We start from the raw sequence: 25,480 nt of genomic DNA, 5'->3' as shown, positions 1-25,480 counted from the left end.
ATCCCATTTGTTTCTAGAATGTAAAACAGAAAGAATTTTTTGTATAGCTTGCCTAGGAAAAACGTTAGTGTTTCATACGGAAATTTTTGTATTTCTCGAATAACGAATATTAAAAATAGGTCAAGAACTTTTTTATCGGGTCAAGAACTTGTCCAAATCCAACCAAACTCGGTATGGAGTGTCCCATGCGTACCTAGAGTGTATTGCAAAATGAATTTTTGCTGTAGCTTTTCTAGGAAAAAAGTTAAGTTTTCATACGGAAATTTGCGAATTTCCTGATGAACGAATTTTAAAAATAAATAGGTCTTCTTCATTGGGTCAAAAAGTTGTCCAAATCAAACCAAACTGAGTGCACCCATCCCCGGGTATCAGGGGACGCAAACAATGTGAACTAGGACCACCCACCACGGGTCGAAGTGGGACCAACCAGCCCCGGGTATCAGGGGAACTGCTCTCTAGTCGTTAATTTTTTTCGAGTACATTTTATTACATTGGTTGTCAACAATGGTCTTATTTTTAATACATACCTTGTTATTGTTTTAAATATCTTCTCAATCGAAAAAACTTTTGAGGTGCAATGAGCTCTTAACAAATTTTGTTTTAGAAATCGAGATGTCATTGCTCGGTCAATACTGCGTTGGCGTATTTGGCGACTCCCATTATTTCCTCCGAAACTCCTTTTGAAGCTCCGAAGTGCACCATCACCGAGGCGATAAACCACATCAAAGAGTGCTACGAGTTTGCAAAAAGGCATAACAGAGTAGTTTTAACGGCGGAAGTGTTGCCTCGTCTGAGCAACTGGAGAGGCCCAGACTACCTTAATGGTAGACTGGAAAAAAGAATGAAGAAGAACCACATAAAGTATGCGAAGGAACTCAATTTAAAGCCACAAGATTTAGACCAAAGCGGTGTTCACCCTCTGACTTATGATGAGGTGTCAGGGATAATAGTGGAAATTATTGAACGCTCTTTTTCGTCTTTTATGTAACGTGTGTTTTGAGTATTACATTTGTTCACTTTTGTTGAATTTTGTGTCTTGAAATCATGTTCTCCCAAAAATTTTTTTAAGATGAGTTTTGGCAGCCGACTGTGTGGCTGTCTTTTTGATCAATCAGTCTAGTTTGTTTTGAGCAGCCAAATGTGGGACTAGATTAGGTTTAAAGCCGATTGATTTTTTGGTTTACTTGGAACAGACAAATATGGGAATAAATTGGTTAAAACTTATACTGCAGAGTCTTAAACTGTAGAGCTAAATTAGGCCTTATCTCTTATAATAAGGCCGATTGTGTGGATATTTTATCGACTTCTTGCAACAGTTGCGTTATTTAGAATTGGTTTTGGTAATATTATATGAAATAAAATTGTACTCTCTAAGCCGATTGTGTGGCTGGGAGACTCTGCTTTCAATTCAAAAAGTGACAGCCGATTGTGCGGCTGTTCACTTTTTGATTAATCAATAAGCCGATTGTGTGGCTTGATGAGGGTTAAAATAGGATTCGAGCAATGTCCCGGTTTGGTTTTCCAAAAAAATTGTACTCTCTCAGCCAATTGTGTGGCTGGGAGACTATGCTTTCGATTCAAAAATGACAGCCGATTGTGTGGCTGTTCACTTTTTGATTAATCAATAAGCCGATTGTGTGGCTTGATGAGGGTTAAAATAGGATTCGAGCAATGTCCCGGTTTGGTTTTCCAAAAAAAATTGTACTCTCTCAGCCAATTGTGTGGCTGGGAGACTATGCTTTCGATTCAAAAATGACAGCCGATTGTGTGGCCTTGATGATTAAACTAGGATACGATCAAAGCCCTGGGCTGCTTTTCCCGCATGATTGTGTACTCTCTAAGCTGATCTTGGGGCTGGCAGACTATGCTTTCAATTCAAAAAGTGAGAGCCGATTGTGTGGCTGTTCAGTTTTTGATTAATCAATAAGCCGAATGTGTGGCTTGATGAGGGTTAAATTAGTATTCGAGCAATGTCCTGGTTTGCTTTTCCAAAACAAAATCGTACTCTCTCAGCCGATTGTGTGGCTGGGAGACTATGCTTTCAATTAAAAAATTGAGAGCCGATTGTGTGGCTGTTCAGTTTTTGATTAATCAATAAGGCGATTGTGTGGCTTGATGAGGGTTAAATAAGGATTCGAGCAATGTCCTGGTTTGTTTTTCCAAAATAAAAGTGTACTCTCACAGCCCATTGTTTGGCTGGGAGACTATGTTTTCAATTCAAAAAGTGACAGCTGATTGCGTGGTTGTTCAGTTTATGACTAATCAATAATCCAAATGTAGTTCAACGGTAAGCTACACTTGCGAGATATTTTGAGATGTGTCCTTAGTGTTAAGGTTTTTTGAAAAACCGATCGCGTGGTGCGGGGATAAGATCATTAGGTTAGATCATTAGGAGGGGATGTGAACTGTGTTTTACTTGTTGGCTGCGTTTTCGAACCCATTTCTTAATCGTGCTGTTGCAGCCAATTTCAAAAATGTCAAAATTTTCTCCACACTCGTGTTTTTTGCTTTTCAACGCAGAGTGGTTTTTAAACATTTAACAGAGAGTGGTTTTTGCTTTTCAACGCAGAGTGGTTTTTGAATTTAAACTTTTAATTCAGTAAGTCCTTTATCCTACGCAACATGACACGAGGGTTTTTGTTCTAGATATTAAAATGAGTAAATCAACCGACGAGCTGCTGATTGATATTGCAAACGCTTGCCAGGACCTGAAAAAGGCAAAAAAGAAGTCCGACTTAGAGAGTCGTAGACTCCAGGCACCTGTCGCCAGTTTGAAAAACAAGCGGCCACAAAGCGGGTCAATGTTCAGCAACGGGTCTTCCACGACCGATGTTCCTGAGACACCTTTTGTTGCTTCTGAGGAAAGAGTTACGGAAGATTGTAACGCCAACAGTGATGATGAGCTGCTCAGTTTAGGTGGTTGTTCTGGAGCGTACGGCATTCGGCTTGTCGAGAAGTTCTTCGGCACAGAAGAGTTGAAGACGGCTGTTTTCAGCCCAAGAAAGACAACAAAAAGAACTGTTATGCATGGTCCGAAGGTTGATCGATTGAAACGTCTAGTAAATAGAAAATTCCCTAACCGTTATGAGGAGGCGCGCAGGGCTATCAACCAGCACTGTCGAGATCTGTGCAAACCCATATCGGAACCCATCACATAAAATTGAATTCGGTGAAACATTTGCTTCTTAACGCGTGTTTTGTAAGCTTTTTGTAACGTTTATCTATGTTTTGAAAATTGCAGCAATCACGTAATCGTTTTTCTTGTTTCTGAGTAAAATGAGTTCACCGGTTGCGTTTTTCAATGCTTGCGCGCTTTTGTTTGAACCTCGACTTTTCATGTTTTCGTTACTCTTTGTAACTTTGCCGTTCTTGTAATTTAAATTTTTTCCAGATCATTTATGCCTCGAGAATATATTCGAAAAACCAAAACGGCCTATAGCCAGTACGATCTGGAGACAGCAGTTTATCTTGGAAAGCAGGGTCATTATCGTATACCGCCTGTAGCCTGGTTCGACAGGTGTGCCTGATGCAAAAATCCGGCAACATTTAGCGAAAGAAAAAGATTGGAAGGGAAAATTTGTTTTTTCGCAAAAGGAAGAAAACGATATGAAAGAAGAGATCAATAATTGGCCGGACTTCCGGAAAAGGCAATTGAAACAAGTTCTTGGGTACGTTTATTCGAAGGCACTAACGCTAAAGTCGATCATTCCATCAAATTGGAGAACTACCGAAAAAGCAGGAGTGGAATGGAGGCATGGATTTTGCCAGCGAAACAAATTGAATTTATCGTTCCCTGCGTTGAATTGCACAGGCTGCAAGAAGAACATCAAAAAGGAGAAAGAAGACTTTTTATGCTGCACCAAGTGTAATTCCTTCTTCTGCAGTGAATGCGTTATGATATGTCAAAGTAATGCGCTTTGTACGTTGTGCTTCGCAGGTGTTCTACTTTGAACTTGAATGAAGTGACGCTGTTTCAGTTATTCCAAGTTCTAAAATTTTTCTTTTGTTACTGTATCGAAAAACTCTGCTGAACATTTTCCTCAGTTGACATGTTGATGATAGTTCTTTGGTGGGTTTTAGTTCTTTGGGTTAATTTCTGTTTTAGTTCTAGTCTGTTTTAAGTTCTATATCGTGCTGCAACACTTTTCTCTCGTTAAATTGATCGGCAGATGTGAATTTTTCTACTCATTTTTGTTAAAGAATTTCTTCAATTCAAAAGAACACCTCGCTCATTACACTCTTACGATTGAACTCTTTCCCAGACTCATTTTTTAAGCAGAGACTATGGTGCCAAGGTTCTAATTCGAGGTTCTTGAATGAAATGACGGCGTTTCAATTCTCAATTCTGACATTTTTCTACATAACTGTAACAATAAACTCTGCGTTTTATCTGCTAAAACAATCAATTTTGCTTTTTCTCCGCCTTTATTCATAAAATTTCGGAGAGTAATATTTTGAGAGTTTGGAACGTCGATGTTGTCTAATGCGTTATCTTGAACATTCGGATTACGTAACTACGCATTTATTGTCACTGTAGTTTTGTTTTTTTAGTTCAACATGTTTACCACCGTTGTGTCAAAACTGACTGACAGCCAGAGGACAAAATCAGAGCGGCAAAATAAGAAAACTCTGGAAGCTGCTTATAAAAATAAGTTCTTCCATTTCTTCTTTTCGTACGATTCCAAATTTCATAAGATCGGTCTTTCAAGTCCTCTGTGGCCCCCACTTATGACCCTCGAAGAAAAACTGAAGTTTGTAGCACCTAAAAATATTGGAGAAACTATCCCACTCTTCATTGAGAAGGTACCTTTTGAAGCAAGGTATGTTGCTTGTACTGACGAGCTCTCAACTTCGTTTGTGGCTCAAGAAAGGGAGAAAAAAATTGAGAAGACAAAGGACACCTCGGGGAAGAACATTAGTTTTTCAGAAATCCAGAAAGCTGCTTGTTCACAACAATGGTCTCAAGAACAGCAGAAGTCAAAAAAGTTGTTAGATTTTTTTGGGAAACCGAGCAAAAGTGTGAATCTGAGAAAATAATTTAAGCCCACATTGCGAGATGACCTGAAAAACACCACCTTGAAGCGGGCTACCATTCTGGATAGTGACTATGACGGAAATGAAAAGGAGAATGAACCGGAAGTGGTTTTGATTAAGTTAAAAATCGGTGGTGAGAATGTTCTTTCTCAGCAGGTTGATGCTACCGAAAAATATGAGCGAACGGAGCGGGACCAGCCGCCAGTAGTTGATTTTGACGGCTCAATTTTTTCGGAGAACGAAGAGACGTTGCTGTTGATTCGAGAGAAAATCAAGAGCCGCAGCTGAATGACCTGCCGACATCATATTCCGATCTGAACAAAGTTCTGAAAGAGGTACATGGAGCCGTGAGAGATTGTGCTGAAGCTTTAAACACGCAGTGACGAGAATCGCGAACTTTGAGAAAGTTAATAGAAAATGGTTCCGGCAGCAGGGAAGTTTGCAATAATGCTGAGAATTGCACTCCATGTGAGAAGATTCTGGTAAATGGTGAACTCATGAACGACTTACCTGGCGAGACTCCGGAGAAATATGGAATCAATCTGCTCAAAAAGTTCTTCGACTTGGACGAGCGCTGTAAGGGTCTAACTCAGCCGATTGCCTCGAGCAAATCAGCCTTAGATGCAAAACGAATGGGCAAAATACAACGGCTTGTGGAGGCGAGATTTCCTGGAAGCTGGTTTGATGCTCGAAAGTCGATCAACGGGTGCGTGCGGGACTCACGAAAAAAAGTGAACAAATTGAGTAAAAACGAGGGGACCCAACCAATAGAAGAGCCCAGCGAACAATACCTGGCCAAAAACCAGAATGACGAAGCTTAACAGTGAAATAATATTCACGCAAATCAATAAATTGAGCACAAACATTTGTGACAATATTGATCCTGTCGTTTTCTATGAATTCGTTTGTTCTGATTGTATTTTTATTTTTGTTCTTGTTTGTCTGACTTAAGTATCTGCAGTTCTCTTTTACGTTCAATGCAACAGATGCTAAAAGAATGATGAAATAATACTCACGCAATTTGAGTAAAAAATACGTTTATTCCAATATTGATGCTTTCATTTTCTATAAAAATTTTTTCAATTGACGTTCTATAATTTTCTTCTTGGGGCTTGTTTAACGTCTCCTACCTGCTAACATCATAATTTTGAGGGCTTTAATGTTTTTGCTTCTATCATGCTCCTTTTCTATGTCGAGTTCTTGTTCGTCTGACTTATATTTCCGCAGTTCAATGCATATGTAACCTTTAATTTCAAATGCTTCTCTTTTGAGTTCACTGCTACAGATGCTAAAAGAATAGTGATATAAAATCCACGCAATTTGGGCAAAAAATACATTTATTCCAATATTGATGCTGTCCTTTTCTATCAAAATATTATCAATTGACGTTCTATAGTTTTCTCCTTGGGGCTTGTTTTACGTCTTTTACCTGTTAACACCATCAATGTTAGTCATTTTGACGGCTTTAATTTATTTGCTTCTATCACGCTCCTTTTCTATGCCGAGTTCCTGTTCGTCTGACATAAATTTCTGCAGTTCAATGCATTTTTAACTTTCAAATTCAAATGCTTCTCTGCCTTCACTGCAACGGATGCTAAAAGAATGTTGAAATAATATTCACGCAATTTGAGCAAACAATACAAATAAATTTCTTGTTTGTTTTGAATGTATCAAACAGAAAATTAATAGGCCCATCCGCTCCCCGACCCGCTCCCACACTTAATGTACTTTCCTTCTTCAGTCAAGCTTTATCGAGATGAAAATGTCATAAAGCGCTCAAGAAATTTTTTGTTTTTTTTAATGGCCAAGTGTTCGTGGATTGATCTCGCAAATATTGATTCTCTTCTTGCCTCGGTGCATATTGATACAAACGGTAACATCTCGCAAAAAATCAAAGCTTTTGGTCCAACCTTATTAGATATTGCGAGTTGCAACAATCTTCGTCAGGAAATGGGAGGATCGTACGCAGAATCTTTGGAATGGTTCAAAATAAAACCACTAAAAGACAATTTTGCCAATGAGACAGAGCACAAAAGTTTTGGTGTTTTTTCAAGGTTCAGCTTTAAGAAAAACGAAATTCTACCAGGCCTTGTCAGTTTTTCGGCGCCTATGCCTGATAGCGAAATCATTTCCGGCTACAAAAATATGTCAGTGTTCAGACATCATACTGGTTCTAAGATAATGCTGGGACCAGTTGCTTTCACTTACTCTTCGTGTCGAGAGAACTGTTGTTATGTTAGCAATTCGAAAAGGACAAAAGTCAATATTCGTGTAAACAAAATATCTTGAATTCAACCGGGAGATGAAATTACAGTTTTATACGGTGGTGAATATTTTGGACCAAACAGAATGCATTGCGAATGTCCGCACAAAGAGCTGCATGGTAGTACAGAGCTTTTGAGGTCGTGGACTAGGTCAGGGAGAATACGAGTTGAGAATGAAGTTTGCGTTCCAAGCGCTACCTCTCCTTCATCAGCTACAGATTGCAACGCTGACTCAAGATTGACAAAGAGACGCCGAAATTTTGGAGTCCCATATAAGAAAATTCGAAATAGTGGAGCAACATATAAGCAAAGTAGAAGTAGTGCAGCCACATATAAGTCTAGGAGTGTGAATAAAGTGTGTTATAGAGTTAATTATCATCCAGACTCGTCCAGTGCTAGCGCCTCATCTGCATTGAGTGAAACTGAAAGTGAGGTGGTAGGTTTCCAAAATGACTGGCGTCCGTTGCAATCCGGACCCTGCGAACAGGCTTCCAGTGACCGGTACAGTTTCAGCGTGAGTCAGTTTGATTTAGAAGCTGATAGCCATTTTTGTTCAACTCCATTGCAAATTAACGGTGCGTCGGATTTTGAGTCTGAAGTTCCAGTTCATGAACAGGAGGATAGTATAACGGACTCTGGTTCACTTAGTGGAAATGACGTAATTGTCTGCGAGTGATCCCGCTGCTCTGTTGACAGCTTTACTTCGCAATTCCTCGCAATTAAGGATACTTGTGCTCTTTCGGAAAGGGGCATGATATCTGTGCTCAATTTATTCAAAAGTGTTTTGCCTTCTAGCCATAACTTGCCGACATACTATTCAATAAAATGCTCTGAACGTGAAACCAAAAATGTTGTTAAATTTCTGCCGAGTAACATTGGAGATATGATTCATCTTTGTATCAAAACACAGCTTAATCATTTTTTGAATAATAACAAAGACATTGTGCTATATCCGAAATGGCAGATGCAGAAGGATCTAACATTGCCTCTGGAGTCTAATGACATCACAGTATTTTTTGTTTTGTCCTCTGATGGCGTGTCACCGTTTAATTCTGCGAAGTTTTCGATATATCCAGTATGGCTAATGCTACTAAATCTACCAGCTCAACGAAGAATTTCAATTAGAAACCTGATAAAGGCATCTCTTTACGGTGGAGCAACCAAGCCAGATTGTGCTGCCCTCATGGAAAATGTAAACAAGTTTTTTGCAAACTTTGAAGGACTTGTCTCTGTTTCTGGTATAAAATATTCTATCAAGGTGCTGGTGAAATACGTAGTAGTTGATGCAGTCATGAGGGCGCCCCTTATGAATCAAGTTCAGTTTAATGGTTACTACGGCTGCACCCATTGTTTTATTGAAGGACAACGGTCGCGATCCAAAAACACATTGATTTATCCGTACACCATAAAACAGGACCCTCTACGTACGTCAGAAACTCCAAAAAGGGCTCTCAACTTTTGTCCGAAGCATATCAAACAAATTTGTGGTCTAAGAGGCGAATCGGTTGTCGAAAACTTGGTCCCCTTGCCTTCCGCTATGTTGATTGACTACATGCACCAGGTTCTGTTAGGGGTTGTTAGGACAACACTCTATAATTTAGTGAGATCTTCCAGGTTTTCAAAAATTGCAAAAGCTTTGCTCTCTTGTAAGCTTCCTTCCTGTGATTATAAACGTCAGTTGCGATCAATTGATACTCTAAAATACTGGAAAGCTAGTGAAATGAAATCATTTTTGCTCTACGGTTTCGTGTGTCTAATCGATACTGTTTCCCACGAATTGTTTATTAACTTTTTCATTCTCAGTGCTGCAATTAGAATGCTGCTGGACTCCAAAAAGCAAAACGTTAATCTTGCTGGATCACTGTTAGACTTGTTTCGTGAAATTGCACCTTTTTTCACGGAGAAACCTGCCAAACGTTCAACATGCACTGTTTGAGCCATCTAAGCATGCAAGTGAGTTCATGTGGCTCACTGTCATCTCTTTCCTGCATGCCATTTGAGTCTGCCAACTATCATTTGAAAAGAGCAATAGGTCCAAATACCAGTTCCAGGAGAGCTACAATGTTGGCCGTGAGACGGCATCAAAGGCGCTTCTTCAACAATATCCCCTGGGAACCTGTTGCAAGTGTTTCTATTGGAGGACTAACTCTGAAAAATGAAAAAGAAATTGCCGTCAAAAAGGGGTAGTCATTCGATGTACTCCTCACAGCTCAGTCTTTTACTTGGAACTCAAATGACTTTTATTGCCACAATGACAGATGCAATTGGCTGACCAGTGGATCGTGTGTCCATGTTTTATTATATAAGGATAATGGAGTGGATACGTTAGGTCAGCTCCATGCAATCCACGTTGACGTACCGCAAAGGTCGGCGTCCGTGCAGATAAAGCGTCTCAAAATAGCTTCGACGTTGAAAGACAAAATGTTGGAATTCTTGGACGGAAAAGAACCACAAAGTGACGAGGAAGCAGGTGTTTATATTAATCTAGAAGATAGTTTGGAGTTGGTAGGATATGCAACGGCGAAACATTTCTTAGTTGAAGAAATAACAGAAGATCTGATTGTTGTTGACGTGAAAAACATTTCAGCTTCCTGTATTCTACATAAAGTTGGAAATCGATTTTTTGTTAGCGTTGTTTGCTCAAGTTTCGAACGTGATTGAAGATATCCAACCGCTTATATATAGTAGGTATTCTCGTTCAGTGATATAGATCACAACCTTGTGTTGAAACTGTTTGCCTAATTTAAACTATATTACTAAATTGTCATTCGTTTTGACTGACTTTGCCAAAATAAACATTCCTGAATATTGTTTGAGAATATTGTTATTGAGCCAAAATTTTGATGTTTTTATCTTTTTTTTGAAAAGAAATAGTGAGATTGTTCAACTTCTATAGATAGTACTTGGTTTTTTTTAACTTCTAGAGATAGTACTCGGTTGCGTACGTCATTTTGCGCTGATAAAAATTTTCTGGTGTAATTTTAAGGTCATCGAGAGACTGCTTTTGGCGTAAAATGAAAGAATTTTTCTCTTCTTTATGACGGTTTTTTTTTCAAATTTATCTTAAGTTATGTTGTTTTAAACCTAAAGAGCCACCGCTAATGTGGGAAATAGATCTCTGGGAAGAAATGATGCGCCCGTTTTGACAGTCGCGGTTTACTTCTTTATCCAAGAGCCAAAAATTTTGATGTTTTTATCATTTTTTTTTGAAAAGAAATAGTGAGATTGAGATTGTTCAAAGGCCGTGAGCCAGCCTGCGGGCTGGCTTGCGGCTTTTTTTAAGTTTCTATAGATAGTATTTGGTTGCGTACGTCATTTTGCGCTAATAAAAATTTCCTGGTGTAATTCTAAGGTCGTCGAGAGACTGCTTTTGGGGTGAAATGAAATAACTTGTCTCTTCTTAATGACGTTTTTGTTTTCAAATTTATCTTAAGTTATGTTGTTCTAGACCTAAGGAGCCACCGCTAAAGTGGGGAATAGATCTCTGGGAAGAAATGATGCGCCCGTTTGTCAGTCGCGGTTTACTTCTTTATCCAAGAGCCAAAAAGTTTGATGTTTTTATCATTTTTTTGAAAAGAAATAGTGAGATTGTTCAAAGGCCATGAGCCAGACTGCGGGCTGGCTTGCGGCCTTTTTTTAAACTTCTATAGATAGTACTCGGTTGCGTACGTCATTTTGCGCTAATAAAAAATTTCTGGTGTAATTCTAAGGTCGTCGAGACACTGCTTTTGGGGTGAAATGAAATAACCTGTCTCTTCTTATTGACGTTTTTTTTCAAATTTATCTTAAGTTATGTTGTTCTAAACCTAAGGAGCCACCGCTAAAATGGGGAACAGATCTCTGGGAGGAAATGATGCGCCCGTTTTGACAGTCGCGGTTTACTTCTTTATCCAAGAGCGAAAAATTTGATGTTTTTATCATTTTTTTTGAAAAGAAATAGTGAGATTGTTCAAAGGCCGCGAGCCAGCCTGCAGGCTGGCTTGCGGCCTTTTTTTAAATTTTCTATAGATAGCACTCGGTTGCGTACGTCATTTTGCGCTTATAAAAGTTTTCTGGTGTAATTCTAAGGTCGTCGAGAGACTGCTTTTGGGGTGAAATGAAATAATCTGTCTCTTCTTATAACGTTTTTTTTTTGCAAATTTATCCTAAGTTATGTTGTTCTAAACCTAAGGAGCCACCGCTAAAATGGGGAACAGATCTCTGGGAGGAAATGATGCGCCCGTTTTGACAGCCGCGGTTTACTTCTTTATCCAAGAGCCAAAAAGTTTGATGTTTTTATCATTTTTTTGAAAAGAAATAGTGAGATTGTTCAAAGGCCGTGAGCCAGCCTGCGGGCTGGCTTGCAGCCTTTTTCTTAACTTCTCTAGATAGTACTCGGTTGCGTACGTTATTTTGCGCTAATAAAAATTTTCTGGTGTAATTCTAAGGTTGTCTAGAGAATGTTTTGGGGTGAAATAAAATAATTTGTCTCTTCTTAATGACGTTTTTTTTTCAAATTTATCTTAATTTATGTTGTTCTAAACCTAAGGAGCCACCGCTAAGGTGGAAAATAGATCTCTGGGAAGAAATGATGCGCCCGTTTTGACAGTCGCGGTTTACTTCTTTATCCAAGAGCCAAAAATTTTGATGTTTTTATCATTTTTTTTTGAAAAGAAATAGTGAGATTGTTCAAAGGCCGTGAGCCAGCCTGCGGGCTGGCTTGCGGCCTTTTTTTAAAATTCTATAGATAGTACTCGGATGCTTTCGTCATTTTGCGCTAATAAAATTTTTCTGGTGCAATTCTAATGTCGTCGAGAGACTGCTTTTGGGGTGAAATGAAATAACTTGTCTCTTCTTAATGACGTTTTTGTTTTCAAATGATGTTTTTATCATTTTTTTTGAAAAGAAAGATTGAGATTGTTCAAAGGCCGTGAGCCAGCCTGCAGGCTGGCTTGCGGCCTTTTTTTTAAACTTCTATAGATAGCACTTGGTTGCGTACGTCATTTTGCGCTAATAAAAATTTTCTGGTTTAATTCTTAGGTCGTCGAGAGACTGCTTTTGGGTTGAAATAAAATAATTTGTCTCTTCTTAATGACGTTTTTTTTCAAATTTATCTTAATTTATGTTGTTCTAAACCTAAGGAGCCACCGCTAAGGTGGAAAATAGATCTCTGGGAAGAAATGATGCGCCCGTTTTGACAGTCGCGGTTTACTTCTTTATCCAAGAGCCAAAAATTTTGATGTTTTTATCATTTTTTTTTGAAAAGAAATAGTGAGATTGTTCAAAGGCCGTGAGCCAGCCTGCGGGCTGGCTTGCGGCCTTTTTTTAAAATTCTATAGATAGTACTCGGATGCTTTCGTCATTTTGCGCTAATAAAATTTTTCCGGTGCAATTCTAATGTCGTCGAGAGACTGCTTTTGGGGTGAAATGAAATAACTTGTCTCTTCTTAATGAAGTTTTTGTTTTCAAATGATGTTTTTATCATTTTTTTTGAAAAGAAAGATTGAGATTGTTCAAAGGCCGTGAGCCAGCCTGCAGGCTGGCTTGCGGCCTTTTTTTTAAACTTCTATAGATAGCACTTGGTTGCGTACGTCATTTTGCGCTAATAAAAATTTTCTGGTGTAATTCTTAGGTCGTCGAGAGACTGCTTTTGGGTTGAAATAAAATAATTTGTCTCTTCTTAATGACGTTTTTTTTCAAATTTATCTTAATTTATGTTGTTCTAAACCTAAGGAGCCACCGCTAAGGTGGAAAATAGATCTCTGGGAAGAAATGATGCGCCCGTTTTGACAGTCGCGGTTTACTTCTTTATCCAAAAGCCAAAAATTTTGATGTTTTTATCATTTTTTTTGAAAAGAAATAGTGAGATTGTTCAAAGGCCGTGAGCCAGCCTGCGGGCTGGCTTGCGGCCTTTTTTTAAAATTCTATAGATAGTACTCGGATGCGTACGTCATTTTGCGCTAATAAAATTTTTCTGGTGCAATTCTAATGTCGTCGAGAGACTGCTTTTGGGGTGAAATGAAATAACTTGTCTCTTCTTAATGACGTTTTTGTTTTCAAATGATGTTTTTATCATTTTTTTTGAAAAGAAAGATTGAGATTGTTCAAAGGCCGTGAGCCAGCCTGCAGGCTGGCTTGCGGCCTTTTTTTAAACTTCTATAGATAGCACTTGGTTGCGTACGTCATTTTGCGCTAATAAAAATTTTCTGGTGTAATTCTAAGGTCGTCGAGAGACTGCTTTTGGGTTGAAATGAAATAATTTGTCTCTTATTAATGACGTTTTTTTTTCAAATTTATCTTAAGTTATGTTGTTCTAAACCTAAGGAGCCGACGCTAAAGTGGGAAATAGATCCCTGGGAAGAAATGATGCGCCCGTTTTGACAGTCGCGGTTTAATTCTTTATCCAGGAGCCAAAAATTTTGATGTTTTTATCATTTTTTTTGAAAAGAAATAGTGAGATTGTTCAAAGGCCGTGAGCCAGCCTGCGGGCTGGCTTGCGGCCTTTTTTTAAACTTCTATAGATAGTACACGGTTGCGTACGTCATTTTGCGCTAATAAAAATTTTCTGGTGTAATTCTAATGTCGTCGAGAGACTGCTTTTGGTGTGAAATGAAATAACTTGTCTTTTCTTAATGACGTTTTTGTTTTCAAATTTATCTTAAGTTATGTGGTTCTAAACCTAAGGAGCCACCGCTAAAGTGGGGAATAGATCTCTGGGAAGAAATGATGCGCCCGTTTGTCAGTCGCGGTTTACTTCTTTATCCAAGAGCCAAAAAGTTTGATGTTTTTATCATTTTTTTGAAAAGAAATAGTGAAATTGTTCAAAGGCCGTGAGCCAGCCTGCGGGCTGGCTTGCGGCCTTTTTTTAAACTGCTATAGATATTACTCGGTTGCGTACGTCATTTTGCGCTAATAAAAAATTTCTGGTGTAATTCTAAGGTCGTCGAGACACTGCTTTTGGGGTGAAATTAAATAATCTGTCTCTTCTTAATGACGTTTTTTTTTCAAATTTATCTTAAGTTATGTTGTTTTAAACCTAAGGAGCCACCGCTAAAATGGGGAATAGACCTCTGGGAAGAAATGATGCGCCCGTTTTGACAGTCGCGGTTTTCTTCTTCATCCAAGAGCGAAAAAGTTTGATGTTTTTATCATTTTTTTTTGAAAAGAAATAGTGAGATTGTTCAAAGGCCGTGAGCCAGCCTGCGGGCCGGCTTGCGGCCTTTTTTTAAACTTCTCTAGAAAGAACTTGGTTGCGTACGTCATTTTGCGCTAATAAAAGTTTTCTGGTGTAATTCTAAGGTTGTCGACAGACTGTTTTTGAGGTGAAATGAAATAATTTGTCTCTTCTCTATTAGGTTTTTTTTTCAAATTTATCTTAAGTTATGTTGTTCTAAACCTAAGGAGCCACCGCTAAAGTGGAGAATAGATCTCTGGGAAGAAATGATGTGCCCGTTTTGACAGTCGCGGTTTACTTCTTTATCCAAGAGCCGAATTTTGATATTTTTATCATTTTTTTAAAAAGAAATAGTGAGATTGTTCAAAGGCCGTGAGCCAGCCTGCGGGCTGGCTGGCGGCCTTTTTTTAACTTCTATTGTAGTACTTGGTTGCGTACGTCATTTTGCGCTAATAAAAACTCTCTGGTGTAATTCTAAGGTCGTCGAGAGACTGCTTTTGGGGTGAAATGAAATAATTTGTCATTTCTTAATGACGTTTTTTTTTTAAATTATCTTAAGTTATGTTGTTCTAAACCTAAGGAGCCACCGCTAAAGTGGGGAATAGATCTCTGGGAAGAAATGATGCGCCCATTTTGACAGTCGCGGTTTACTTCTTTATCCAAGAGCCGAAAAGTTTGATGATTTTATCAGTTTTTTAAAAGAAATAGTGAGATTGTTCAAAGGGCGTGAGCCAGCGTGCGGGCTGGCTTGCGGCCTTTTTTTTAACTTCTATAGATAGTAATCGGTTGCGTACGTTATTTTGCGCAAATAAAAACTTTCTGGTGTAATTCTAAAGTCGTCGAGACACTGCTTTTGGGGTGAAATGAAAAAATTTGTCTCTTCTCAATGACGTTTTTTTTCAAATTTATCTTAAGTTATGTTGTTCTAAATCTAAGGAGCCCCCGCTAAAGTGGGGAATAGATCTCTGGGAAGAAATGATGCGCCCGTTTTGACAGTCGCGGTTTACTTCTTTATCCAAGAGCCGAAAAGTTTGATGATTTTATCAGTTTATTAAAAGAAATAGTGAGATTGTTCAAAGGGCGTGAGCCAGCCTGCGGGCTGGCTTGCGGCCTTTTTTAACTTCTACAGATAGTAATCGGTTGCGTACGTCAATTTGCGCAAATAAAAACTTTCTGGTGTAATTCTAAAGTCGTCGAGACACTGCTTTTGGGGTGAAATGAAAAAATTTGTCTCTTCTCAATGACGTTTTTTTTCAAATTTATCTTAAGTTATGTTGTTCTAAATCTAAGGAGCCCCCGCTAAAGTGGGGAATAGATCTCTGGGAAGAAATGATGCGCCCGTTTTGACAGTCGCGGTTTACTTCTTTATCCAAGAGCCGAAAAGTTTGATGATTTTATCAGTTTTTTAAAAGAAATAGTGAGATTGTTCAAAGGGCGTGAGCCAGCGTGCGGGCTGGCTTGCGGCCTTTTTTTTAACTTCTATAGATAGTAATCGGTTGCGTACGTTATTTTGCGCAAATAAAAACTTTCTGGTGTAATTCTAAAGTCGTCGAGACACTGCTTTTGGGGTGAAATGAAAAAATTTGTCTCTTCTCAATGACGTTTTTTTTCAAATTTATCTTAAGTTATGTTGTTCTAAATCTAAGGAGCCCCCGCTAAAGTGGGGAATAGATCTCTGGGAAGAAATGATGCGCCCGTTTTGACAGTCGCGGTTTACTTCTTTATCCAAGAGCCGAAAAGTTTGATGATTTTATCAGTTTATTAAAAGAAATAGTGAGATTGTTCAAAGGGCGTGAGCCAGCCTGCGGGCTGGCTTGCGGCCTTTTTTAACTTCTACAGATAGTAATCGGTTGCGTACGTCAATTTGCGCAAATAAAAACTTTCTGGTGTAATTCTAAAGTCGTCGAGACACTGCTTTTGGGGTGAAATGAAAAAATTTGTCTCTTCTCAATGACGTTTTTTTTCAAATTTATCTTAAGTTATGTTGTTCTAAATCTAAGGAGCCCCCGCTAAAGTGGGGAATAGATCTCTGGGAAGAAATGATGCGCCCGTTTTGACAGTCGCGGTTTACTTCTTTATCCAAGAGCCGAAAAGTTTGATGATTTTATCAGTTTTTTAAAAGAAATAGTGAGATTGTTCAAAGGGCGTGAGCCAGCGTGCGGGCTGGCTTGCGGCCTTTTTTTTAACTTCTATAGATAGTAATCGGTTGCGTACGTTATTTTGCGCAAATAAAAACTTTCTGGTGTAATTCTAAAGTCGTCGAGACACTGCTTTTGGGGTGAAATGAAAAAATTTGTCTCTTCTCAATGACGTTTTTTTTCAAATTTATCTTAAGTTATGTTGTTCTAAATCTAAGGAGCCCCCGCTAAAGTGGGGAATAGATCTCTGGGAAGAAATGATGCGCCCGTTTTGACAGTCGCGGTTTACTTCTTTATCCAAGAGCCGAAAAGTTTGATGATTTTATCAGTTTATTAAAAGAAATAGTGAGATTGTTCAAAGGCCGTGAGCCAGCCTGCGGGCTGGCTTGCGGCCTTTTTTTTAACTTCTCTAGAAAGAACATGGTTGCGTACGTCATTTTGCGCTAATAAAAGTTTTCTGGTGTAATTCTTAGGTAATCGACAGACTGCTTTTGGGGTGAAATGAAATAATTTGTCTCTTCCTTATTATGTGTTTTTTTTCAAATTTATCTTAAGTTATGTTGTTCTAAACCTAAGGAGCCACCGCTAAAGTGGGGAATAGATCTCTGGGAAGAAATGATGCGCCCATTTTGACAGTCGCGGTTTACTTCTTTATCCAAGAGCCGAAAAGTTTGATGATTTTATCAGTTTATTAAAAGAAATAGTGAGATTGTTCAAAGGGCGTGAGCCAGCCTGCGGGCTGGCTTGCGGCCTTTTTTAACTTCTACAGATAGTAATCGGTTGCGTACGTCAATTTGCGCAAATAAAAACTTTCTGGTGTAATTCTAAAGTCGTCGAGAGACTGCTTTTGGGGTAAAATGAAGTAATTTGTCTGTTCTCAATGACGTTTTTTTTTTCAAATTTATCTTAAGTTATGTTGTTCTAAACCTAAGGAGCCCCCGCTAAAGTGGGGAATAGGTCTCTGGGAAGAAACGATGCGCCCGTTTTGACAGTCGCGGTTTAGTTCTTTATCCAAGAGCCAAAAAGTTTGATGTTTTTATCATTTTTTTTGAAAAGAAATAGTGAGATTGTTCAAAGGCCGTGAGCCAGCCTGCGGGCTGGCTTGCGGCCTTTTTTTAAACTGCTATAGATATTACTCGGTTGCGTACGTCATTTTGCGCTAAAAAAATATCTGGTGTAATTCTAAGGTCGTCGAGACACTGCTTGTGGGGTGAAATTAAATAATTTGTCTCTTCTTAATGACGTTCTTTTTTCAAATTTATCTTAAGTTATGTTGTTCTAAACCTAAGGAGCCACCGCTAAAGTGGGGAATAGATCTCTGAGAAGAAATGATGCGCCCGTTTTGACAGTCGCGGTTTTCTTCTTTATCCAAGAGCCAAAAAGTTTGTTTTTTTTTGTCATTTTTTTTTGAAAAGAAATAGTGAGATTGTTCAAAGGCCGTGAGCCAGCCTGCGGGCTGGCTTGCGGCCTTTTTTTAAACTTCTATAGGTAGTACTTGATTGCGTACGTCATTTTGCTCTAATAAAAATTTTTTGGTGTAAATCTAAGGTCGTCGAGAGACTGCTTTTGGGGTGAAATGAAATAATTTGTCTCTTCTTAATGACGTTTTTTTTCAAATTTATCTTAAGTTTTGTTGTTCCAAACCTAAAGAGCCGCCGCTAAATTGGGGAATAGATCTCTGGGAAGAAATGATGCGCCTGTTTTGCCAGTCGCGGTTTACTTCTTTATCCGAGAGCCAAAAAGTTTGGTGTTTTTATCATTCTTTTGAAAAGAAATAGTGAGATTGTTCAAAGGCCGTGAGCCAGCCTGCGGGCTGGCTTGCGGCCTTTTTTTTAACTTCTAAAGATAGTATTTGATTGCGTACGTCATTTTGCGCTACTAAAAATTTTCTGGTGTAATTCTAAGGTCGTCGAGAGACTGCTTTTGGGGTGAAATGAAATAATTTGTCTCTTCTTAATGACGTTTTTTTTCAAATTTATCTTAAGTTTTGTTGTTCCAAACCTAAAGAGCCGCCGCTAAATTGGGGAATAGATCTCTGGGAAGAAATGATGCGCCCGTTTTGACAGTCGCGGTTTACTTCTTTATCCAAGAGCCAAAAAGTTTGTTTTTTTTTGTCATTTTTTTTTGAAAAGAAATAGTGAGATTGTTCAAAGGCCGTGAGCCAGCCTGCGGGCTGGCTTGCGGCCTTTTTTAACTTCTATTGATAGTACTTGGTTGCGTACATCATTTTGCGCTAATAAAAACTCTCTGGTGTAATTCTAAGGTCGTCGAGAGACTGCTTTTGGGGTGAAATGAAATAATTTGTCTCTTCTTAATGACGTTTTTTTTTTCAAATTTATCTTAAGTTATGTTGTTCTAAACCTCAGGAGCCACCGCTAAAGTGGGGAATAGATCTCTGGGAAGAAATGATGCGCCCATTTTGACAGTCGCGGTTTACTTCTTTATCCAAGAGCCAAAAAGTTTGATGATTTTATCAGTTTTTTAAAAGAAATAGTGAGATTGTTCAAAGGGCGTGAGCCAGCCTGCGGGCTGGCTTGCGGCCTTTTTTAACTTCTATAGATAGTAATCGGTTGCGTACGTCATTTTGCGCTAATAAAAACTTTCTGGTGTAATTCTAAAGTCGTCGAGAGACTGCTTTTGGGGTAAAATGAATTAATTTGTCTCTTCTTAGTGACGTTTTTTTGAAAAATTTATCTTAAGTTATTTTGTTCTGAACCTAAGGAGCCACCGCTAAAGTGGGGAATAGATCTCTGGGAAGAAATGATGCGCCTGTTTTGCCAGTCGCGGTTTACTTCTTTATCCGAGAGCCAAAAAGTTTGATGTTTTTATCATTTTTTTTGAAAAGAAATAGTGAGATTGTTCAAAGGCCGTGAGCCAGCCTGCGGGCTGGCTTGCGGCCTTTCTTTAACTTCTATAGGTAGTACTTCATTGCGTACGTCATTTTGCGCTACTAAAAATTTTCTGGTGTAATTCTAAGGTCGTCGAGAGACTGCTTTTGGGGTGAAATGAAATAATTTGTCTCTTCTTAATGACGTTATTTTTTCAAATTTGTCTTAACTTATGTTGTTCTAAACCTAAGGAGCCACCGCTAAAGTGGGGAATACATCTCTGGGAAGAAATGATGCGCCCGTTTTGACAGTCGCGGTTTACTTCTTTATCCAAGAGCCAAAAAGTTTGTTTTTTTTTTGTCATTTTTTTTTGAAAAGAAATAGTGAGATTGTTCAAAGGCCGTGAGCCAGCCTGCGCGCTGGCTTGCGGCCTTTTTTTATACTTCTATAGATAGTACTTGATTGCGCACGTCATTTTGCGCTAATAAAAATTTTCTGGTGTAATTCTAAGGTCGTCGAGAGACTGCTTTTGGGGTGAAACGAAATAAGTTGTCTCTTCTTAATGACGTTTTTTTTTTTCAAATTTATCTTAAGTTATGTTGTTCCAAACCTAAGGAGCCACCGCTAAAGTGGGGAATAGATCTCTGGGAAGAAATGTTGCGCCTGTTTTGCCAGTCGCGGTTTACTTCTTTATCCGAGAGCCAAAAAGTTTGATGTTTTTATCATTTTTTTTGAAAAGAAATAGTGAGATTGTTCAAAGGCCGTGAGCCAGCCTGCGGGCTGGCTTGCGGCCTTTTTTTAACTTCTATAGATAGTACGTGATTGCGTACGTCATTTTGCGCTACTAAAAATTTTCTGGTGTAATTCTAAGGTCGTCGAGAGACTGCTTTTGGGGTGAAATGAAATAATTTGTCTCTTCTTAATGACGTTCTTTTTTCAAATTTATCTTAACTTATGTTGTTCTAAACCTAAGGAGCCACCGCTAAAGTGGGGAATACATCTCTGGGAAGAAATGATGCGCCCGTTTTGACAGTCGTGGTTTACTTCTTTATCCAAGAGCCAAAAAGTTTGTTTTCTTTTTGTCATTTTTCTTTGAAAAGAAATAGTGAGATTGTTCAAAGGCCGTGAGCCAGCCTGCGCGCTGGCTTGTGGCCTTTTTTTATACTTCTATAGATAGTACTTGATTGCGCACGTCATTTTGCGCTAATAAAAATTTTCTGGTGTAATTCTAAGGTCGCCGAGAGACTGCTTTTGGGGTGAAAGGAAATAATTTGTCTCTTCTTAATGACGTTTTTTTTTTCCAATTTATCTTAAGTTATGTTGTTCTAAACCTAAGGAGCCACCGCTAAAGTCGGGAATAGATCTCTGGGAAGAAATGATGCGCCCGTTTTGACAGTCGCGGTTTACTTCTTTATCCAAGAGCCAAAAAAATTGATGTTTTTTACCATTTTTTTAAAAAGAAATAGTGAGATTGTTCAAAGGCCGTGAGCCAGTCTGCGGGATGGCTTGCGGCCTTTTGTTAACTTCTATAGATAGTACTTGGTTGCGTACGTCATTTTGCGCTAAAAAAATTTTTCTGGTGTAATTCTAAGGTCGTCGAGAGACTGCTTTTGGGGTGAAATGAAATATTTTGTCTCTTCTTAATGACGTTTTTTTTTCAAATTTATCTTAAGTTATGTTGTTCTAAACCTAAGGAGCCACCGCTAAAGTGGTGAATAGATCTCTGGGAAGAAATGATGCGCCTGTTTTGACAGTCGCGGTTTACTTCTTTATCCAAGAGCCAAAAAGTTTGTTTTCTTTTTGTCATTTTTCTTTGAAAAGAAATAGTGAGATTGTTCAAAGGCCGTGAGCCAGCCTGCGCGCTGGCTTGTGGCCTTTTTTTATACTTCTATAGATAGTACTTGATTGCGCACGTCATTTTGCGCTAATAAAAATTTTCTGGTGTAATTCTAAGGTCGCCGAGAGACTGCTTTTGGGGTGAAAGGAAATAATTTGTCTCTTCTTAATGACGTTTTTTTTTTCCAATTTATCTTAAGTTATGTTGTTCTAAACCTAAGGAGCCACCGCTAAAGTCGGGAATAGATCTCTGGGAAGAAATGATGCGCCCGTTTTGACAGTCGCGGTTTACTTCTTTATCCAAGAGCCAAAAAAATTGATGTTTTTTACCATTTTTTTAAAAAGAAATAGTGAGATTGTTCAAAGGCCGTGAGCCAGTCTGCGGGATGGCTTGCGGCCTTTTGTTAACTTCTATAGATAGTACTTGGTTGCGTACGTCATTTTGCGCTAAAAAAATTTTTCTGGTGTAATTCTAAGGTCGTCGAGAGACTGCTTTTGGGGTGAAATGAAATATTTTGTCTCTTCTTAATGACGTTTTTTTTTCAAATTTATCTTAAGTTATGTTGTTCTAAACCTAAGGAGCCACCGCTAAAGTGGTGAATAGATCTCTGGGAAGAAATGATGCGCCTGTTTTGACAGTCGCGGTTTACTTCTTTATCCAAGAGCCAAAAGTTTGATGTTTTTATCATTTTTTTTGAAAAGAAATAGTGAGATTGTTCAAAGGCCGTGAGCCAGCCTGCGGGCTAGCTTGCGGCCTTTTTTTAAACTTCTATAGATAGTACTCAATTGCGTACGTCATTTTGCGCTAAAAAAAATTTTCTGGTGTAATTCTAAGGTCGCCGAGAGACTGCTTTTGGGGTGAAAGGAAATAATTTGTCTCTTCTTAATGACGTTTCTTTTCAAATTTATCTTAAGTTATGTTGTTCTAAACCTAAGGAGCCACCGCTAAAGTCGGGAATAGATCTCTGGGAGGAAATGATGCGCCCGTTTTGACAGTCGCGGTTTACTTCTTTATCCAAGAGCCAAAAAATTTGATGTTTTTTTTTCATTTTTTTAAAAAGAAATAGTGAGATTGTTCAAAGGCCGTGAGCCAGTCTGCGGGATGGCTTGCGGCCTTTTTTATAACTTCTATAGATAGTACTTAGTTGCGTACGTCATTTTGTGCTAATAAAATTTTTCTGGTGTAATTCTAAGGTTGTCGAGAGACTGCTTTTGGGGTGAAATGAAATAATTTGTCTCTTCTTAATGACGTTCTTTTTTCAAATTTATCTTAAGGTATGTTGTTCTAAACCTAAGGAGCCACCGCTAAAGTGGGGAATAGATCTCTGAGAAGAAATGATGCGCCCGTTTTGACAGTCGCGGTTTACTTCTTTATCCAAGAGCCAAAAAGTTTGTTTTTTTTTGTCATTTTTTTTGAAAAGAAATAGTGAGATTGTTCAAAGGCCGTGAGCCTTCGTGCGGGCTGGCTTGCAGCCTTTTTTGTAACTTCTATAGATAGTACCCAATTGCGTACGTCATTTTGCGCTAATAAAAATTTTCTGGTGTAATTCTAAGGTCGTCGAGAGACTGCTTTTGGGGTGAAAGGAAATAATTTGTCTCTTCTTAATGACGTTTCTTTTCAAATTTATCTTAAGTTATGTTGTTCTAAACCTAAGGAGCCACCGCTAATGTCGGGAATAGATCTCTGGGAAGAAATGATGCGCCCGTTTTGACAGTCGCGGTTTACTTCTTTATCCAAGAGCCAAAAAATTTGATGTTTTTTTCATTTTTTAAAAAGAAATAGTGAGATTGTTCAAAGGCCGTGAGCCAGTCTGCGGGATGGCTTGCGGCCTTTTTTATAACTTCTATAGATAGTACTTAGTTGCGTACGTCATTTTGTGCTAATAAAATTTTTCTGGTGTAATTCTAAGGTTGTCGAGAGACTGCTTTTGGGGTGAAATGAAATAATTTGTCTCTTCTTAATGACGTTCTTTTTTCAAATTTATCTTAAGGTATGTTGTTCTAAACCTAAGGAGCCACCGCTAAAGTGGGGAATAGATCTCTGAGAAGAAATGATGCGCCCGTTTTGACAGTCGCGGTTTACTTCTTTATCCAAGAGCCAAAAAGTTTGTTTTTTTTTTGTCATTTTTTTTGAAAAGAAATAGTGAGATTGTTCAAAGGCCGTGAGCCTTCGTGCGGGCTGGCTTGCAGCCTTTTTTTAACTTCTATAGATAGTACCCGATTGCGTACGTCATTTTGCGCTAATAAAAATTTTCTGGTGTAATTCTAAGGTCGTCGAGAGGCTGCTTTTGGGGTGAAATGAATTAATTTGTCTCTTCTTATTGACGTTTTTTTTCAAGTTTATCTTAAATTATAATGTTCTAAACCTAAGGAGCCACCGCTAAAGTGGGGAATAGATCTCTGGGAAGAAATGATGCGCCTGTTTTGACAGTCGCGGTTTACTTCTTTATCCAAGAGCCAAAAGATTGATGTTTTTATCATTTTTTTTAAAGAAATAGTGAGATTGTTCAAAGGCCGTGAGCCAGCCTGCGGGCTAGCTTGCGGCCTTTTTTTAACTTCTATAGATAGTACTCAATTGCGTACGTCATTTTGCGCTAAAAAAAATTCTGGTGTAATTCTAAGGTCGTCGAGAGACTGCTTTTGGGGTGAAATGAAATAATTTATCTCTTCTTAATGACGTTTTTTTTTCAAATTTATGTTAAGTTATGTTGTTCTAAACCTAAGGAGCCACCGCTAAAGTCGGGAATAGATCTCTGGGAAGAAATGATGCGCCCGTTTTGACCTTCGCGGTTTACTTCTTTATCCAAGAGCCAAAAAATTTGATGTTTTTTACCATTTTTTTTAAAAAGAAATAGTGAGATTGTTCAAAGGCCGTGAGCCAGTCTGCGGGATGGCTTGCGGCCTTTTTTAAACTTCTATAGATAGTACTTGGTTGCGTACGTCATTTTGTGCTAATAAAATTTTTCTGGTGTAATTCTAAGGTTGTCGAGAGACTGCTTTTGGGGGTGAAATGAAGTAATTTGTTTCTTCTTAATGACGTTCTTTTTTCAAATTTATCTTAAGGTATGTTGTTCTAAACCTAAGGAGCCACCGCTAAAGTGGGGAATAGAACTCTGAGAAGAAATGATGCGCCCGTTTTGACAGTCGCGGTTTACTTCTTTATCCAAGAGCCAAAAAGTTTTTTTGTTTTGTCATTTTTTTTTTGAAAAGAAATAGTGAGATTGTTCAAAGGCCGTGAGCCAGCCTGCGGGCTGGCTTGTGGCCTTTTTAACTTCTTTGGATAGTACCCGATTGCGTACGTCATTTTGCGCGAATAAAAATTTTCTGGTGTAATTCTAAGGTCGTCGAGAGACTGCTTTTGGGGTGAAATGAAATAATTTGTCTCTTCTTAATGACGTTTTTATTTCAAATTTATCTTAAGTTATGTTGTTCTAAACCTAAGGAGCCACCGCTAAAGTGGGAAATAGATCACTGGGATGAAATGATGCGTCTGTTTTGACAGTCGCGGTTTACTTCTTTATCCAAGAGCCAAAAGTTTGATGTTTTTATAATTTTTTTTGAAAAGAAATAGTGAGATTGTTCAAAGGCCGTGAGCCAGCCTGCGGGCTGGCTTGCGGCCATTTTTTTAACTTCTATAGATAGTTCTCGATTGCGTACGTCATTTTGCGCTAAAAAAATTTTCTGGTGTAATTCTAAGGTCGTCGAGAGACTGCTTTTGGGTGAAATGAAAAAATTTGTCTCTTTTTAATGACGTTTTTTTTTTCAAATTTATCTTAAGTTATGTTGTTCTAAACCTAAGGAACCACCCCTAAAGTGGGGTACAAATCTCTGGGAAGAAATGATCCGCCCGTTTTCACAGTCGCGGTTTACTTCTTTATCCAAGAGCCAAAAAGTTTGATGTTTTTATCATTGTTTTTTGAAAAGAAATAGTGAGATTGTTCAAAGGCCGTGAGCCAGCCTGCGGGCTGGCTTGCGGCTTTTTTTTAACTTCTACAGATAGTACTCGATTGCGTACGTCATTTCAGGCTAAAAAAATTTTCTGGTGTAATTCTAAGGTTGTCGAGAGACTGCTTTTGGGGGTGAAATGAAATAATTTGTTTCTTCTTAATGACGTTCTTTTTTCAAATTTATCTTAAGGTATGTTGTTCTAAACCTAAGGAGCCACCGCTAAAGTGGGGAATAGAACTCTGAGAAGAAATGATGCGCCCGTTTTGACAGTCGCGGTTT

The sequence above is a fragment of the Convolutriloba macropyga genome, chromosome 3, assembly GCF_964194025.1.
Source record: "Convolutriloba macropyga chromosome 3, txConMacr16.3, whole genome shotgun sequence".
In the NCBI taxonomy this organism is placed as follows: Eukaryota; Metazoa; Xenacoelomorpha; order Acoela; family Convolutidae; genus Convolutriloba; species Convolutriloba macropyga.
The sequence above is the reverse complement of the archived record's forward strand: the minus strand, read 5'-3'. Positions refer to the sequence as shown.